Source organism: Populus alba, chromosome 10 (assembly GCF_005239225.2).
Source record: "Populus alba chromosome 10, ASM523922v2, whole genome shotgun sequence".
Taxonomy (NCBI): domain Eukaryota; kingdom Viridiplantae; phylum Streptophyta; class Magnoliopsida; order Malpighiales; family Salicaceae; genus Populus; species Populus alba.
In genome coordinates, this window is record NC_133293.1 from 8849653 (window position 1) to 8868234 (window position 18582).

The window sequence follows — 18582 nt, forward strand, 5'->3', positions numbered from 1 at the left end:
CTTTAATTTTTTTAAAAAATAATTTTTTTATATATTTTTAGATTGCAAGAAAGTGATAATGTTGAAAATGAATTTTTTAAAAATTATATTTTATTTTGATGTATTTTCAAACAAAAAATAACTATTATCACAATATTAAAAATATTTTATATGTGGGTCGAACGAACGCAAGACCTGAAACACAAACAAGTTAAATTTATCTAAATTGATTTGGATTAATAAAAAGTTTAAACAGTATTAAAATGATATTATTTTAAAATAAATAAACAAATAATAATGATTATAATCATATCACGGAGAAACTGCTAAAAACAAATCAAGATAAAACTACAGCACCTTCGAATTTTGATGTTGTAGTATGTTAGCAGAAGCATTGTAAATCTAAATCCAGCAATCTAACGATGATTATACTAAATAAACATTATAGTCACATGTATGTACACGTGACATGGATGAAAGCAAGACTTTTAAAACGTTTAATTTTATTTATTTATATTTTTATTTGTCAAAAGTTTATTACAACTGTTACACAAAACAAAAAGGCCCTAATAATATTGAATAAAAGAAAAAATAAAAAAATATTCATGGAAATAGAAACGCATTATAATAAAGAACGAGATGCATGCCCACGCACTGCCGTGGGCTTATAAAATAAATATATTTAATAGTGTTATAATTGTGAACCAACGCTAGATAAGTAATAGAAACTAAAGATATGATAAGCTAATATTTCATGACGGGAAAAAAAATTGTGTTGGTGATCAAAACTTAGAGACTGAACAAAATAATTTGTAGCAATCCATAATGTTTTGGGAGGAAAGATACATTGCTTTTGCCACATGATTTAGCTTTTCTGTTAATAAAAAGAAAATAAAATTACAAAGCTAAATTTTCTACCAACTTAATATTAAAAAAAACCAACAAAGATAATTTTGGAAGGAAAAAAACCTATAAGAAAAAACATTGTAGCAATTGATAATGTTTTATGAGAAAAACTACAGTGTTTTCCCCAATAAAATAAAATAAAAAACCATTTAGATAAATACTGTAGCAATCCTTATTGTTTTGTAAGAAAAACTATAACGCTTTCCCTATATGATTTAACTTTATTGTAATTATAATTCTCAACCAACTTAATATTTTTTAAAAATAAACAAAGATAATTTTGGAAAAAATAATAAAAAAATCATATGGAAAAACACTGCAATAATTCACAGTGTTTTAAAGAAAAAAAATTATAAAGCTAAATTCTTAATCGGCTCAATATTAAAAAAATATTAAATCAACAAAGATAATTTTAGAAAAAAAAAATATTAAAAGAAAACACAAAAAATGGAAAAAAAAAATCATGTTGGAAACACTGTAGCAATTCATGATATTTTGTAATGAAAGCTACAGTGCTTCCCCACATGATTTAACATTATTTATAATGACTTTTAATAGTAATTTTCAACAATGTTTTGTGAGGAAATCTACAGTGTTTTCCCCACATGATTAAGCTTTATTACAAAGTTAAATTCTAACCAGCTCGATATTAAAAAAAATAAAATCGACGAAGATAATTTAAAAAAAATATTACAAAAAAGAAAAACACAAAAGAAACTGGAAAAAAAACCATGTAAGGAAAAATTGTATCAATCCATAGTGTTTTGTGAGGAAAAACTTGTATTTATTTGTAATTGCAATTATTAAACAGCTTAATATTTAAAGAATAAAATTGACAAAGACAATTTTAGAAAAACAAAAACATAACAAAACAGAAAAAAACCACGTAAGAAAAAATACTATAGCAATCCACAGTAATTTGCAAGGAAAGTTATAGTGTTTTCCTCACATATTGTAACTGTAATTTTTAACCAGCTCAATATTAAAAAATAAAATAAAAAAAGATAATTTTGGAGAAAACAAAAACAAAAACAAAGAAAACCATGCAGAATTACAAAACACCGTAGCAATCAACAATGTTTTAAAGAAAAAAAATTACAAAACTAAATTATTAATCAACTCAATATAAAAAAATTTAACAAATATAATTTTGAAAAAATAGAAAAATAAAATAGAAAAACTAATTGAAAAAACACCGTAACAATCCACAATATTTTAAAGGAAAAAAATTACAAAGCAGAATTTTTAACCAGTTCAATATTTAAAAAGTAAAATCAATAAAGAAAACATTTTAAAAGAAAATTAAATGGAAAAAAAGAAAAAAAAAAAGCAAAGTTGGAAAAAAAGAAAGAAAAGGAAAGCAATTTCAAAAAAAAAAAAGAGAAAAAAAAACGAAAAAAAAAGAGGAAAGCACTATGGATTACTGTTGTAATCCACAGTAATTTAGGTGTGGGGGAATAATGATTCCCCCACACCATTTAGATATTGTTAATAGAAAAATATTTTTTTTCAAAAAGCTCTTGCATCAATCATTTATGGTTGGAAATCACTCCGTTTGGTCTTTAATGAAAAATCATTTTTTATCAAGAACATCATTTTATATATGAGTCATGCAAAGTGGCAACACAATAGTTTTTTGAGTGTCTATTTCATGATGAGAAAATTTTTCGTCTTGTCTTACATTGGCATGTTTTATTTTGCAATCTCTTCCGATCATGTCTATTTTATAACACACAGCAAAGCAAAATAATCATTAAGGATTGTTAGACTTTCTTTAAATCATGTTTATTTTGCAGCAATGTAACAAGTAATGATTATCGAGCTCTAATGCCATTCAACATGGATAAAAACAAATGATAAAAGGGGTTGTTACATTTCAAAAATCTCAAATACAAAAGAAAATAATATATAAAAAAATAATCATAAATATGAAAAGACTCTCAAAATACTTAATTAATTTTATGCATTCATGTCTTCACTTGTCAAAATCCTATTATAATGGTTATATATAACAAGCTAAAAATCTGTAATAATAATGAATATAAAAAAATAAAGTAGAAAAATAAATCTTAATAATAATGAATATTTAAAAAAAAACTCCTGCATCAACATGCTAACTTGATTAAAATAAATAATAAATCAACTTAAAAATTAATATATTGGTAATTTAAATTGTTAATTTTATATATACAAGCAGGTATAGTTCAGAGTATCCATTAACTTCTTTTACGAAAACAAGTTTAAATCTCAATCGTTATAGTTTGTTTAATTATTTTAATTATTATACAACTGAAGAGGACAATCCTCGTTGTATAATCTTAAGATCTAGTGGACTTTTTGATGCGTAAAAAAGAAAAAAACTTGTTAATTCGATAGCCTGTGGACACAGAGGCGGAATTAGGGGGGAGGCAAGCAGAGCCCCGGCTCCTGTAAAACATTTAATTTTTTTTATTTAGTATTTAAATATAAAATAAAATAATATTTTTTATTTTAAATAAATAAAATTTTTAATTATTTTGTTATATTAATTTTGATATTTCCCTGAATGGACATAACTTGTTAACTACTGCGTCCGTCATCATATCTCCAACATGCATTCATCAAAATCATCTCAGTAGTTAAGAATTAGTTTAATAATGAGTGATGAAAACGAAGAGGAGAAGAATTATTCGTTGTATATCAATGAAAGAAGCCTGTACAGTGTACTGTCCCGTCAGAAGAATAAAAAGCAGCTTGCACCAGATTGGCTACGATTGAACACGTTTAACAAAAATATACAGTACGCGGTTTTTTTTTACCGTTGCAAAAGACATAAATTATTGTATTAAATTATTGTTTTTAGTGGGAAAAAAAAATGAAAACCTTTGTGTTGAAGGCAACTTGGTAATTTATAATGACCTATTGGGCATTAAAATATTGCTAAAGGATACACACACACACCCGTGTGTGTGTTTTTCAAAAATTCTAAACAGTAAAATAATTTATTTACCTCCAAAATTAAAGAATTTATAATTATTGACAAAGGTTTTTTTTTTTTTATCTTTTCGTTTCTTATAGTACAGTAAAAGAATATTTATGTCAAGAGAAATAAATAATAATAATAATAAGGCATGTTTTTAGGAGCATTTTCATTCACATGTTTTTTTTTTTTTTTGTAAATTCTAGACTCATGGAGGCATTATGGTCTTTTTAAGTGTTAGTGTATGCTCATTAAACATGTGTTTGAGCCATTCGGATAACTCATACGACCCTTCTCAATGATCAAACCTATCCTTTTATCATGTCGTTGAAAGCGCCGCCATGTCTTTTTCCTCCTGGTGCGACACATGGTGGTAGCAGATAAGTGATTTGTCGTTGATTGTCATTTTTTTTTCCCTTCTTTTCTCTCTCTTGCCCAAAAAATTCACATTTGTCCTTGTTTTTGGTATTTCAATTTCAATCCATATTCTTTTAACTTATGATTTTTGTTATTGCTCCCTTTCTAAAATTTGGTTGTTTTCAATTTAATTTTTCAATTACAATTTGTCATATGTAATTCCTCCAATTAGATACTTATTATTTTTATTTTTTTCCTTTGGTCTTTTTGTTAAAGTTTTATTTGTTTTCAACTTTATCACTTAGTTAAAGTTTATGATGTATTATGTCTTTCAATATGCCCCTTATTCTTTTGATTTGTTTTTTTTTTTGTTATTTTTTTTCAATTTAACCCTCCAATTGAAATTTTTTAGTAGCCCTCTAATTTATTTGTTATTTCAATTTTAACCATCATTCTCTTAATTACAATTTTTTTGTTTTAGATTATTTTATGTAATTGATTTTTCTTTCTCAATTTTATATTTCGATATTTGATTTGTTGAGGATTGAATTTCATAGTTTTTCCATCGATGGTGCTTTTCGATACAATGACTGGGTTTGAAAAGTTAACATGGTTCGACATTATTTTTCTTTTGCTCATTTTCTTTTTCGATTTCATTGTCATACATTATTTTTTTTAAAGACTGGTTTTGTGGTTATATTCAATTCTTTATCAGTTTATTTTAGTCTTATGACCTAGGACATGAGTTTTGTAGACCTTTTTTTAATGTAGTTTTTTTTAAAAAAAATATATGTGTGTATTTAGTTTTTTAAGATATTATTATGATCCATCTATATATTTTTTTTCTTTATACATATGAACTTTGGTTTTTTTTAAAATATATTTATTTTTAGATAATATTTCTAAGTTCTAACATGTTCGGTCTTGCATAATATTTTTTTTTCTCTTTTGATTTATTCAATCAATTTCATGTGTGTTTTTATTTATATTATTTTTTATTGATGTCAATAAACAAATTCAGTAAAGACAACCGGGTAAATATTTTATTTTAGCAAGATCAAAAATCTTGATCTACATCTATCTCTCATTTTTTTTCTAATTTATCTTTTAATTATTGTTAACGATTTTGTTTTTGTTTATTTACATAGATAGTTATCGATTTATTTAATTATATGTTTGTATAAGCTTTTTTAGTTACACTTTTAATTTTTTTATGTAAAAAATACATCAATATAGAATGTATATCCATTTTAAAAAAATCAAATATACAACCAGCAGTAGGGCACACGTCAAATACCTAGTAAATTAAGAAAGGATGTAATTGGGGGGCGGGGGTGTCGGAGGATGGACAAATGGAAAACAATATGAGGATATTAATTTACCAAAAATAGAAGCAAATTTAGACAAGGAACTAGTTTACAGTTCCAGGCTACATTGTGAGTCAATTTTCTTTTTTTTAACATGGCAAAAAATATCCAGGTTGTAAAGAAGATCCTGACATTGTTATTAAATCCAACATAGTAGGTCAACTTTAAGATCCTTTAATCCAACTCCTTCCATATCCTATGTTTAAAATCAAATCATGTGGATGTTGTCCCGACATGACCTGATCAACTTAACTAGTATAAAGACAACTCAATCAATCGATAGAAAAAAACACGAAGATGAAATTGACAAAAAAAACTTCTCGACCCAACTTCTTGTCTAACTCAGGTTTAAAATTAAGCCATATGGAAATCACCCCAACATGACCCAGTCAGTGTGGTTGGTCCAAAAGCAACTCGACCAACCAGAAAAAAAAAATCTTATGACAAGATTTAGAAGAAAATGATAAAATTGAATTTTTTTTTCCATATAACTTTTTTCTCAACTTAATCCTTTTGTGTTGATCTGTTTTGGAATTGAACTTAGTATTTTGTTTCATTTTCTCTTTATGGCCTCTCGTGTAGTAAAAAAATATCATGACATGAAGTTTGTTTGATCATTGCATTATGAATTCACACAACATTGAGTTTCTTATTATTTTGTCATGTAACTTTTTTTTTTCTATTCAATCCTTTTATGTTTATTTGTTTCATGAAAAAACTTGATATTTTTTTTATTATTTTTCTCCGTGGCCTTCTTGAGTAGTCATAAAATATCTTGGTATTAGGTTTGCATTCGATTGTTGCACTATGGATTCAATGGTGCAATTGTTTGAATTGACATGTAACTCTTTTTTGTTATCCTTTTTTTATTTGTTTCACAATTGAACTTGATATTTTATTTTCATTTTCTTTTTGTGATCTTTTTGCATGGTCAGAAAACATCTTGACATTGGTTTTGCGTTCGATCATGCAAAAATTTGGTTAGATTTTTCATTTTAAAGAGATTTAAATAAGAGGGAATGAGATTGACAACAAGGAAATATAAAAGGCTATGACAAAAGAAGAAATCAAATTGTAGAATCCAAAGGAGAAGAGAGAGAGAGAGAGAGAGAGAGAAGAATGAGAAAAAGTTCATCGATGCCATGCCATAAATAATTATCATACACAGGTCATTTAAGGAGGGCGAGGACACCAAGACAGTTTTAGGGACACTAAACAAGAATGTCTTTAGAGGTGGCAAGGGATTACACGCAACACAAAAAATTATCTTACATGCTAACACATGCATCGAAATCTCTTTTTTCTTTTTTTAAAAAAACTCTGGTATCTACTTATATAATAACTCTTTAATTAAGCCCTAAATTCCATTTAACTCATTCTATATAATCCATAATTTGATAATAACTCTTCAATCAGATTCTAACTTTTATTTGATTTAATTTCTAATTCGATGATAACTCTTTAATTAGGGCATGAATCTTATCTCGCTTGAGCCAAGCCCTCTTCTTTCAAGCTAGTCCTTTATTCTCTATTAAATCTTCAATTGTATTTCAATTTTCATGCAATCCAAGCTCAAAACAAGACTTAAGCGGTGATAGAATATGAAAAGGGAAGGGAAAGGAAATAGATAACTATTTGACTAAGTTAGTGCATTATAGTCATGTTCATGATCCGAGTTGTATATTTGATGTTTATCTTGATTGACCATGTGTCGTCCAATATATCCCATTTTCAATATTAAAACAACATAAAAATATCATTTTTTAGGTGGACCCATATTTTTCTCGGTTTGTTTAGTTGACTTTGGATTTACCAAATCAATTGACTCATATCATAACAAACCCCACAAGATTTAATTTAAATCTCGACATAGGCAAGCAGTTATGTATAAAGTTTTCAAGCATAGGTCAATGCCCCGAGTTTATTGACATTATTAATGAGTTTCTAACAACCTACTTTCTTTTTAGATTTTTTTCATTGTAAATAAAGTTTGACCATCATTGATTTATGTTTTTTTTAACCATACCAGGTTTTAATCGGGTCAACCTATATATTACAGGTTTATGTTATTTGTTTACAAAAATTGCTCTCAAGTCTGATTGTGTTATGCCTTGAAATCTCACTCGCAACAAAACTAGTTAGCCATTGCTAACCCAAGCTCTCCCACCGTTCACGTTCCCTTCTCACAAACAGCAGGTTGTTTTCTAAAAAACATGTTTAGATATTTTTAGTTGATAGTCAATTTATAAAGTTAAGTAAAACCAACGCTTTATATCTTGCTTAAACTGGTTATTTCATTCTCCATAGGTTATTTAGAATATCTATGATTTTTCTCAGCAAGTTAAGAAAACAAAAGGGTGTATATGAATCTTTTTAAACTATAGAGGGTTAAAAGCATAGATACATGTGAAATTTTCAAAAAAAATTGGATGGCTATGGCCACCTCCAGTTAAATCCACTCAAAATAACTTTACGTGAAAATCAGATTTGAAATGAGCTATTTAATAGTTTTTAGACCCGACTTAGTGGCCAGTCTGGTCCAAGACTTGGATCAAAATTTTTTAAAATCAAAACAAAGTCGTTTTAGTAAAAAAAAAAAAAAAAAAAAAAACAAAAGTCAACGGATTGTAACCATGTTTTTGACCGGGTCTTATTGGATTAACCAAGTTTTTCTTTTCTTATTTTTTTTAAACCGGTTTGATTCTAATCTCGGATCAGCTAAATTGACCCGCTGGCCAGATTGGAAGACTATGAGCTATTTTAAACACAACACGAGAGAGATTCGGTTCCTGTGAAAAATCCACTCAAAATACCGTTATCATTAAGAAAAGACTAGTGGAAGGGCAAGGCATATGAATGAATGATCAATTTCTTGCTAATAATGCTTAGCGGGCACACACTTTTCATGTTTATTATTTTATAATGCCCCGGCTATATCACACTCGTAATGGTGGAGCCAAGAAAGTTGACTTTTGTCGCTCATTTCTCCTTTTAAGATTTATCGGGGTATTTAAAAGCATGATAAATATTATTTTTAAAAGTATTTAATTAAGAAATATTTTAAAATTATTTTTAGGCAGGGGTGTTTCCCCACAAGTAGGGCAACATGGGGGGCCATTTTTAAAGACGTTAGGACAGGCATCAATTCAAAATAAAGAGGGAAAGGTTATATGAAAGCTGTAGACATTAATGTGTCACATTATTGGACCTGATTTATCCTACTTGTCCATTAATACATCATTATCAGACCTAATAGGGACGCTATTGGGTGCCAGCTTGGGGGGTTAAAAATACTTTTTTGCTTGTTAAAATGAACACTTCCTGGACAGCTATGCTTTAACCTAGCTTATTTACGGACCAATAAGATGCTATTTTGTTTATAAAAAAATTATTTTATTTTATTTTATTTTTACTTTAATTTTTTTATTTTTTAAATTATTTTTACGTGTTAATATTAAAAATAATTTTTAAAAAATAAAAAAATATTACTTTGATATATTTTCGAGTGAAAAATAATTTTAAAAATAACTACTATTATATTTTTAAATACGCTCTAAACCTTCTTGTAATCAATTACTCGCCACTTGAATTAATTTTTTGCAACCTTTCCTAACATTAAAGAATATATATTTGATTGATGGATACTAAGCTTAATTTGATAATTTGCTTGGCATATGAAACAGAGCTTTCTTCAGAAATCAAACGAAAAGAAAGATAGAGCAAGTTGAGAAGGTTTGACATGGTGGTCAAAACGATATTTGCGCAAAATTTGATTTATTTTTATTTTAAATTAATTTTCTAATGTTTTTTATTGTTTTGACACGTTTTATGTTAAAAATAAAATTTTTAAAAATTAAAATAAATATTATTTTAATATATTTATAAAAAAAACATTTTAAAAAATAATTAAAATAAAAACAAATAATAAATAAGTACAGCACACCTATCAATGCTGCAAGTTATCTACGCAACTTGTCATATGTGACGGGAAAAAACACACTCCGTTTAGCCTCATGCGAATATATATATATACTCGCACTTTCTAAATGTCTTGACAGCAATTCTCTCGAAACACTTTTTCGAGGATGAGATGACAAAATTCTTGAGATAGTCTTGGAATCTTGAATATTAAAAAATGCAATCGATTAAGTTACAACATGATTGTATTTTTGAAACATGAAATTGCATGTTTCAAGCATCCTCTTGAATGCGATGCTTGACTAAATTAAGGCATTTGTCTTTACTTTCTACTTTCTAGCACAAGACAGTCACTAAGCCACCATGCATGTTCTCTTCCGAGGAAACAAAAGAAGGGGCTGGATAAACATGGGGAGTTTCGATTTGGGGTACTAAAAATGCCCCTACCAAGTACCGAGAAGGAAAATTCGAGTCAAACAACATGATAGATGTTTTTATACATGTGTGTGACTAAGATCACAAAATCCAACGCTAATAATAATTTTTATTTTGCACCAATCAGGATTTCACATAACAAGAAACATAGAGATGAAGAAGAAAAGCATCAATCTACGTATAGGATACCGATTTGTGCTATGAAGGTAGTGAATTTAACTTGCTTAGATTTTACTGTCCATTTGACAGTGTTGATTTCTTGAGAGTTGATGCGATAATTGACTAGTTGGGAATTCCAAAAGTAATTTTTATATAACGAGTAAAAAACTCTTTCGAGAGCATGGGAAGATTCAGCTTATGTTGCTTGACTTTTAATGTGTTTGTCGACTCCCTCGAGAGACCAGATTCTGGGACTAACACGAGAAACGGGGACTATGTTTTTTTTTTTTTTAATTAACATGGGTATTTAAGTTAAATTATGCGCACCTCGATTAATTTTATGGATCCTGAAATTAACGAGCATATAAATTTTTAATGATCATTATTGAAGATTGTTTTATTTTTATACAAGATGGTGCTAAGTGAAATTAGCCATGAGGCCTAATAGCAATTTATTATTAATAATATATTCTTAACAGTTTTAAGGGGTATTTGTAAATATAGTAGAGGTTGTTTTTTAAAATATTTTTTATTTGAAAATGCATTAAAATAATATATTTTTTTATTTTTTAAAAAAATATTTTTGATATCAACATATGAAAACGATATAAAAACATAAAAAATTAATTAAAATAAATAAAAATAAATTTTTTAATTATATTTTTAAAATATAAAAACAAACAAAAAAAAATATATTTTTTATGTAAGAATGATTTTTTCGTGGAGATATAAAAAATCTGGCCTGAAGGCCTAAAATTAATTAGAAAAGTTGTTGCAGGTTGCCATGTTGGGCTTTAGGTTCATAAGATAGGTTTTGATCCATATGAATCTTTCCTTTCGAAAAACTAATAAGAAAATGGGCTGAGGTTTCCAAGAAATCCCAACGACCCATCGAGGATGATTTCAAATTTTCAATGACTGTTCCGAGCTTCCGAGTTCGAATGCCCAAAATCTTCGATAAGATTAAAAACTGGGCTCAAGGTTTAAGAACCCTCGGTAAGATTTTTACCAAAGCATCTTCTGTTTCAGAGGATTTTTTTTACTCGTAATAAAAGCTGGTATGGTACGAGAAACCAATGGAGCCCACTGCTCTCCAGAGTCCAGTCACTTCGAGTTTACACAGAGTGGAGTCCACTGCGTACCACACCGTGCACGTGCTCATCTGTCATGTCATAATGTCCCACTAGGACTAACTGGTCGGGACGGGGCCCATGGTTCCCCTCTTCATCCGGTCAATCACATGATCCTATGCTGATATTTGACCCTGTGGTTTCTTTATACACGTTTCAGAATTTATTTATTTTTAGTTTAAAAGGTGTTTTTAAATATTTTTAATTATTTTTTTAATAATTATGAATAATTTTAATATGTTAGTATTAAAAATATATTTTTAATATATTTTAAAATAAAAAATAATTTAAAAAACAACTATTATCACAATAATAAGCTCAAATGATTCTAAACGAAACACTTTTAAATTTTAACATTAATTTCTTCTAATCTAACTATATTATTTTAAAACAAAAATATATAATTTATAAAAAAATTTATTTGTGATTGTTATTACATATAGTTTAGTTGGTCAACATAAAAACCTTCTAACCTGTCTTTATCGGGCTTGAATTAAAAATTAAGCCATGTGTGAGTTGATTTGGCGTGATCCAATCGATTACACTACACTGATTCAAATAATCTAATCGACCAATAAAAAGTAAGATAATAAAATTAACAAAAAAACACATTCCAAACCAACTTGCTATCTAGCTCCGGTTTAAATTAAAGCATGTTAGAGTTGTTTCGATGCGATCTTGTTGACTTGATAAGTCTAAAGACAACTTTATTAACTTGATCAGTCCAAAGACAACCTGGCCGACTAATAAAAAAATAAGATAATGAAATTAACAGGAAAAAAACCTTTCAGTCTAACTTGTTGTTTATCTCAAGTTTAAAATTGAAGTATGTGAGAGTTATTCTGATATAACCTAGTTGACGTGATTAGTCCAAAAATAGCCCGACTAACTGATAAAAAAATATAAAGACAAAATTAAAAGAAAAATAATGAAATTAATAGGAAAAAAACCTTTCAATACGACTCATTTTTAGCTTGGTTTTAAAATTAATTTGTATAAAAATTATACTAACACGATTTAGTCAATTTGATCGGTCCAAAGATAACCTCAACTATTATTAAAACAAACTAAAAATAAAATTGAAAAAAAATAAAAGTAAAAAAAAGAGAGATAAAAAGAGAGGAGATGATAAACAATAAAGCTCCATGATATTTTCCAAGTCTTTTAATTGTATCAGGCAATTGTTTTTAACGGATGTGGACGTTGATGCTTGTCCTAGCCTATAATTTTTTTAGTTGGAAACAATCATTTAGATCGGTTATTTTTCCCTGCTTGTACTCCAGGTATATTTCAAGTCTAGAAATAGTACAAACTAGATTTGTGAACCTCACAATATTATGATATCAATTTTTTTAAAATAAAAAATACATATGTTGTTAATGTGGTTTTTAAAGAAAGAAAGAAAAAAATTAAAATAGAATAATAATTCAATTATAAAAAATAGAATATAGATATATAACAACACCCTTTTTTAATATTAAAATAATAATATATCAGATAACTTCCTTTATTTTTATATAACCTGATACAAATACACGTATGAGCTTATTTTATGAAAATCTTGACCATTAAATATTTAAGTTTATGGATTGAATCGAACGAAATCATGCTATTTCCCGCCACTATAATTTATCATATATTTAAAAAATGGAATCTTTTCTCTTTTCTTTCTCTAGAACATGAAAACATCACACGATTCTGACCATTACTTGGATCAAAAGGACCTTGATATCTTAGCTTGTGACTTAATTTTTATTTTTATACCTGATAATAAATTAAATTTACTCAAATAATTCTAGTTAATTTGTAAAATTTATAACCCGAGTTATCAAATTGCGATAATCACATTGAAAGAAAATTAAAAAAAAAAAATATAAATTCTAATTCCTAAACAATACAGCAGTGAATGATAAAAGTTTTAAAAAAATCTATTTAAATTGTTTTAAAAAGTGACTTAAGCTAACCTTGACAAATCGTATGAACCTACAACATGGATTATTAGAACAAGATAACCACATAAGAAACAAATTAAAAGAAATTACAAATTTTAATTGCCAACCAACCTTATATTAAATAATGAAACTGTTAAAAAAAATATTTTAAATAAAAAACATGAGACAACCTGAATTACAAGACCGTGATAACCCCATGAAAAATAAATTAAAAAATAACAAACCTCAATCCCAAAGTAACCCAAAAAGTAAATGAAGAGATTGAAAAAAAAAATCAATATAAAAAAAAGAGAAAAATCTTTCAAACCCACGACTTGGTTCATGAAAGTGAAATCATGTCATATAAGGCAAATAAAAAACTATGAAGGTCAATTCTTAACCAACCAAATACTGAATGATGGAATTAAAAAATAATCTCCATTAAAAAAAATTCTCGAGCAAATCCCAGTCAATTTGAAAAACACTCAACTTGGTTTATATGACCCCAAGATTACCCCATAAAAGAAAAATAAAAAAATAATAATAAAGTACAATTCTTAATAAACAAAATACTGAAAGGTAAAATTAAAAAAAAAACAATCAAAATAATAATAACCAAATTTAATTAAAAAAAGGTTTGGAAGGCCATTATGACCTTTTAATAGTTTTAGGTATGGAAAATGAGGTTAGGAGCAAGAAAAAGAGCGAAAAAGAACATGTTACATTATGATAGACCACAATGAGCCTATTCAAATGACACTAAGTAGCCTGAATATTGTTGCATGTGCCTTCCAAGTGTGATGGTTTCTCCTACATGCCAACAATTAGCAATCCAAGCAAACCATAAATTTCAATCCAAAATTAAACAAATATGAAAATGATAAAATTAAAAAGAATAAGAAAAAAAAAAAACACCTTGAATTAGCTATTGTAATCTAAGGTGCTTGTCTCTACCATGGAGAAATTGCGATATCAATTTTGATGACCACAACTTCTTTTTTAACACAGGATTATCCTCGTTGTGTTTACTTTGGCATGTCTCGATACAATTGTAATACAGGTTTTCTCAATGCAATTTACATTTTTGTAATTTACTTCTTGTGAGTTTATTTCCAACTTGATATTTTATTTTCATGCTTAATTTATTGCTTTGTTTACTTCTTTTAACAGTCCATGCTTTATCTTTTATACAATTTACTTATAAAATTATCTTCTTTTCACGCAATTTTCTTGTTGCATTACATGATTACTTCATCTATCCTTGCAATATTTGAACATTTTTTATTTTAGTTTCTGCTAATATCCATGCAAACTCTTCATGATTTATTACAGGATATAAACTCCACGGCATAGAATATAATAAACATTAAAATTTATTGATTGAGTTTTGTTTATGTAAATCCTTATGCTTACATGTTCGAGGAATATTTATTAATCTTTTGTTTATTATTGATTTAAAGCTTATTAAGATTACTTTGTTAATTTTTATTTTTTTAATTAATATAGATATTTGGACCAGTTTGGATGCATTTTGACTAATCTAACTGATTTTAAAATTAATAATTATATAAATTTGGATTTATTGTGTATAAATCATTACTTATTTTGGATTTGTTATATATAATTTTTTGAAAGAACCTATAATCATGATGTAGTGACGTCATCTCGTCATGAATTGAGTTTCAAGAATAATAAAAATCTTTAAAGGAAGAAAGATATATATGTTGGCAAGGACAGGGGAGTATAAAATATTAATCCTGGACACATTATTCATGATAAAATATTCCATTGAAAGTGGATAGATATAATTTTAGAGGACTAAACATCAATTCCCCACTTTAATTTATAGAATAAATAAAAAACTTCATGCTTTAAATTTTTGGTGGTAAGCACCCTTTCGTTTAATATTTTATAACACGGATTTTAAGAGTTAAATTTTAATTTATATTCTAAGCGGAATTGAGTGGAAAAAAACACATATTGCATTGTTACAAAAAAATTCAGTCATTTTTTCTATTATTATTTAATTGGTCACAATCTATCTTATTCGTCTATTAATGTAAATATCAATTTTTTTTCTTTTTCTCATAAGCATGAAATTGAGTTTAAATCAGTTTTTGAGAACATGATTAAAAACTCATTTCTCAAAATAAAATTAAATATTTTATTTATATTTTAAGATCGTTTTATATCCTAATATCAAAAATATATTTTTAAAATAAAATATTATTATTTTAATATATTTTTAAATAACAATATATTAAATTACAATCAATACTAACTCTGAGAAATACCACACATGTAAACCCATAAAGATACAATCCACGAAAGGAATCAAGACAAGCCACCTAGATCCCTAATAAGGCCCAAAATACAAACAACCCATTCCATAAACTGAGGGAGGGAGGAGCAGAGGGAGGGAAAACATTATCCAGGGCTCCATCAAGCTGCTTAACAATAGCTATGAACCAATCGTCTAGTGGTGATTTAATAATAAAAATTTTATTAATATTAATGATTATTGAAGATTGATCTAATTATTAATTTTAAAATTTATAAAAATTTATCGAAAGACATCTAAACCGGCTCCAACACGTAATTAATAATAATAATAAAAAAAAAAACAATAGTTATACACCCACCGACGACCTCTATGCCCACGAGATTCACCCTTACACATGGACGTCAAAACCGTGTCGTCTCCCTAAACGGGGTGCAATCGCCATGATGGAGGGCTTACAAGGAGAACATACCACTTTTCTCCGGCACAGGTATGAAAACCACCACCTTGTTCACACCCACCAGCGTGTTTCCAAACAACCGCCATCCCAACAACCGCCATCCCAACACAGCATACAAGTTACAACATCTCCCAACTTTCACTCTAAAAAAGTCATATTTCCACCTATTTCTAGACGCATCGGTTGGAAAAATCCGTAAGTCGTGGTCAATTACTTTCGTCCTTGACGGTCAAGAACCTTCATGAGAGGTAGACCTAGCTAGATATCTTTTCATCTCCCCTAATGGGCGAAGGGGTGAGGAGGCCACCCCTAAATCAAGAGGACAATAAGAGAGCAGGGAGGACTTGGCCATACGAGAACACAAATTTTCAAACAAAAAAATCTCTCCTCGGCACCGGAGGGGAGAGATGGAAACTTTTCCAAAATCTTTCTGGATATACACGCATGTTTTTTCTTTCAAAATGCATGTTTTCATGGTCATGTGAGGGTCGTTCTTCTACACCTGCATTCTTGATGAGATGATGACGATGATATGAACTCACCACAGTGATTGAACGATCACAAGTTAGAGTGTAGTGATTTTCAAACGAAAGAGTGTTCCTGAATTAAATTTTTGGAAGGATATGATAATTAATATGAAGCAAAAATCAAGTATTAGAGTGCTTTAAAATTAAGTATCACTCAAGAGTACTATTATGACAGCGCGTGTATAGTCAGTGCCGCTCCTCTACTGTTTATGAAGTCACCCATCTTTGATATTGGTCGATGGAAAACGAATCCGTAGACCGCCTAGCTGAGTTTGGCCAGCTAGCTTGGGTCAAATCTACGGCGAGTTCCGGTCAAATGTGATGCTTTCATGCCTAACTTGATAAATGCTTTAGCGAAGGAATTAATTTTTGATTTTTGTGGTAAAAATCAGGGTCAAGTATATACCCTAAAAAAAACTATATTAATTAAACACGAGAATAAGATAGTAATTAATTTTTGATTACTACTAATCTCCATATGAATTACTCCCTGTTAATCTACCCCCACCCCCAGGGCATAATCTTTGAAACACAATATGATGAAATAATTTTATTAAATTAGAATTTGTTAAGGCTAGGAAATAAATAAAATTAACATAGGATTATCAATAATTTTATCAATGATGCCTATGTTATATATAAGAGAAGGAAAGTCCGCTCACGGCCCGGCACCTCCTATGTATATTTATTTGTGTGCGTAAGAGTTGTGATAACTAATATAAAAGATAATTATTACAGTTTCAGTGATTTATATGCTTACAGTTTACATCTCCAATAATATATTATATTTGGACCTTTTATTTGATACATGACGTAAAGTATAAACTATGAAAGCACAGAGATAAAATAAAATTTAAATCAAACTAGAAGGATTTTTGTAATTATCCCTTCTTATATTATAAAAGGCAGACAGTATAATTAACCATGCTTTGTCAACAGCGGACATACATTTTCATGGCATCTTACCAAATATTAATTTATTCAACTGCTTATGCATCTTATCCTTTAACTTGTCCCTTGATTGGACACGAGAAAATCTCCATGCAATCTTTTAATCCTCATACCAATTTATGTTAATTTTTTTGAAGGATTTTACGGGCAAATCTAGTACATTTAAGAGAACAAATTCTCTCAGTGCTAGTCTTCAAAGAAAATCTAAGAAGAAATCGAATATTTCCTATCACTTGATCCACACCTTGAAGTTCTACATGGATAATACCATGAAAAGAAGTTCTGTTAGAGTCTAGAAAGCTAGCCACCACATCTACTGAGAAACCTAAAGAATAGATTTGAGAAATCTATAGAATGGATTTGTGCCACTTGTAGAGTTTCTCTTTCTCACTCAAAATTGTCGAAACTAAGTAAGACCAATGCTCATGGGCCTGGTGTTCATCATGTGATGATGGATTTTTCACTTTTATATTTAATGATATCTCCTCTTCGGGGGACACCCAGGATTGATGGCATGATGGAGAAATGATATGTGGATTTGCATAACGAACGAGGCTATAGACCATTCAAATACAGAGACCCCATCCCACAGTATAGCACAAATCAAAGCTAACAGGGAATAACATTTATCAGCAAAAGTCTCTTTCCCTTCCTCTTTATCAGCAACGAAATGCAGAAATTTCATTTTAAGCTTAAAATACCACTCTGACATCAATGCTTGCAGGGTTGTTTATATAAGATCTGCTCACCCATATCCATGCAAGTTTTGTGAGGAAAAGCAATGGCAGGAAGCAGGAGGGAAAGCAAAAACAAGCAGAGTCACAGAATATTATACCATTTAAAACTTAAATAAGTATATCATGAAGACAGTGTGCTTGACAAACTGACACACAGAAGCTTTTTAATGCCAGAATGATTTGCCAAAACAAGCATTCAAACGTATTACTTGACAAATGATCTGACACAAATCTTTTTTATTGCCTGAATGATTTGCCAAAACCTCATTAATATTATATAAAACCATAAAAAAAAGAGAAATGGAACCAAAAAAGGAAAAAAGAGTGGAGAAGAAAAATAGTAAGATGCACAGCATGATCTCCAAATCAATTACACTACCACTACTTGTCATAAATAGCCTTTTCTATGACAAATTGGATGCTAGGTCACAAACATATTTTACTAGCTACTGCCATGCCTATTACCGGGAGCTGAAATCCTTACA